Here is a 2305-nt window from a genome sequence, read left to right as displayed (position 1 = left end):
CACTTGAAATATAGCCGACCATCAGTGTTTAGATTATTTTATCAAATGAGACAGAACAGCCTGTTATACTTGACGTATCATAAAAGTTATTTGATCAAAGACATACAAGTTTTGAAGAAATAGCGTGCACAAAAAACATCAATCTGTTTTCCCTAGCTAAATCGGAGAATGGTATCAAAACACATTCAGTTAAATACTGCAATTTGCTTGCATCGAGCTTCTGATTCAAGGAAACAAGCATTGCATGGGTACACCTTGTAGTCGATGGCGATCCTGGGCTTGTCGGCGGGGCCAGGGATGACCTTAAAGGGCCACGGCTTCATATCCTACCTAATTGAAAACTGGAATTCAGAAGCCTAAAAACCATGGGAGCAAAGCAATGTATACAGAAATTGTTAAATATGCAGATAGATTCAGTGATCTGTTCTATAATACATATGGAAGATTACTGTTTGAAAATGCTAGAATAGTTTCTGCAATTCATATGGAAAATACATATGGAAATTGAATGCATGGCTTAATTCTACAATATCCACTGTTGGCATGTTCCAATTCATTCTATAATTTTGGGGAGTGCATGGCTTAATTCTATAATATAAAAAATGTGCAGACATATTAGTACACAGTAGTGTTGCCACTGTTGGTGTTTATAATCCCCTCTAGATCACAACACAATTCTGTTAAAAAATCCAAGAGAATCAATACAGTATCTGGTGAGGGAATAAAAGGCAAACAGTAGGTATGTACTAGTAATCAACTAGACTGAATTGGAATGTCTGTACATATGACTATGACTGAATCTGATACATGATCAAACAGTAGGTATGTACTAATTAACTAGACAGTGCCCGAATGTCTGTACATATGACTATTACTGAATCTGAAACTGAAACATGCTCTCTGTTCAATCTGAAACTGCAGATGCTCTCTACTAATTTCACGTATGGCACACTTGACAAAAAATTGAGTAAAAACATGAGCTGCTGCACTTTGAGGCCTACTGCTACAAGCTAGTATTAATTTCTAATTTTGTACGACAACACAAGATGAGCAGAGGGAGAGGATGGACCTAAGCTGCTGCTCATGTGATGAAGCTACTCCTCTTCCTCCTAGGCGAGGACGATGGCTGCAATTGCTCAGCTTGTTCCCTCCAAATCGCTTGTCACTGGTTTTAGATCATTGTTTATCTCCACACGGCTCTACTTGAGTGAGAAACAATCTATATACTCTACTCAAATCCAATGAGTGTAAACGCTAGGGCAAAATTACTCCCTCCTTAATCAGTACAAGAACAAGACAGTGTAAAGTTTTTGAGAGAAAAATACATTTATAAGAAACAAGACAGTGAACAAGAACAAGACACGGTCTGTAGATTAGAAGAAGTGAGATGGGGATGAGGTGCTACCTGCTGCTGCTGCTGAACCATGGGAGGGGAGGAAGCAGAATGGTGGCCACGAGAGTGGAAGAGTAACCACACGTCGTGCACCTGCACGCCTGCCAAATCGAATCAAAAAGAACGAACAACATCAGCCTTACAAATCAAATCAAACCGAACGAACGGAGGCGTAGAGGGGGAAGAGACCACGTTGTGCACCTGCTTGGTCTGCTGGCGCGTGGCTGCGGGAGCCGTGGCGGATCTGGACCTGCTTGAGATGGTGGGTAGGTCGGAGCTCAGGGTGGGGACACGGTGATGGTGAAGGAGAGGTCGCCGGCGGCTGTGCCTTGAAGGGGACGGCTCACCCAGATGACAGGGGGCTAAGGATTACAGGGAGAGGGAAGCTGTAGCTGACGAGGGTGCGCCGCCGTGTGATCTTGCTGCCACCAGGATGTATCTGTTCCTCTCTCAATGTCTCCCGGTCTCTCTCCTATGTGCGGACGAGTTTTACCAGAGGCAACATCCCCGCTCGTTTTTCCACGATGTTGGTCACGAGTCTGCTTTCCCACATATTGGCTGGCGCAGTGCTGGTGCCTGGTCACGGGTACGTCCCTGCTCCCATGTACTCCATGACGATGAAAAACGCTTGCCTGGGCACGACTGGCCGGCGCAGGGCTGGTACCGATGTCCATCCTGGAACCGTTCGGGAGGAAGGCGGGTGGTCCCTGCTGGACTGCGGCAGCCTAGTGCCTGCGCGGTGCTGCAGTCTTGCACGCAGCGTGGTTCATCCTTCCCTATAAGAGGAAATAAACATCAAATGACATATAACAAGAAAATGCAAAAGAGGTAAGAGGAGGGAACAGATCCCCACACGAACGAGCGCTTGTGATTGCAGCCGCGCCAGCGAAATTTTATATCTTTGCTTTTTCC

At 45.3% G+C, this 2305-nt stretch overlaps 1 long non-coding RNA gene across 2 annotated transcripts; it reads right to left on the bottom strand.

The window, feature by feature from the left end:
* Positions 1-119: 119 nt before the first annotated feature.
* On the bottom strand, positions 120-2148 carry LOC123039910 (uncharacterized). 2 transcript variants are annotated; one of them, XR_006418016.1, is made up of 4 exons: positions 1595-2148; positions 1406-1494; positions 1070-1165; positions 120-330 (listed from the first exon to the last, which is right to left on the bottom strand). It is a non-coding gene; the product is annotated as an uncharacterized lncRNA (long non-coding RNA). The 2 variants fall into 2 exon arrangements; XR_006418017.1 differs by having other exon boundaries at positions 120-326.
* Positions 2149-2305: the final 157 nt, after the last annotated feature.

The sequence above is a fragment of the Triticum aestivum genome, chromosome 2B (assembly GCF_018294505.1).
Source record: "Triticum aestivum cultivar Chinese Spring chromosome 2B, IWGSC CS RefSeq v2.1, whole genome shotgun sequence".
NCBI lineage: Eukaryota > Viridiplantae > Streptophyta > Magnoliopsida > Poales > Poaceae > Triticum > Triticum aestivum.
This window is presented reverse-complemented; position numbering and strand designations above follow the sequence as displayed.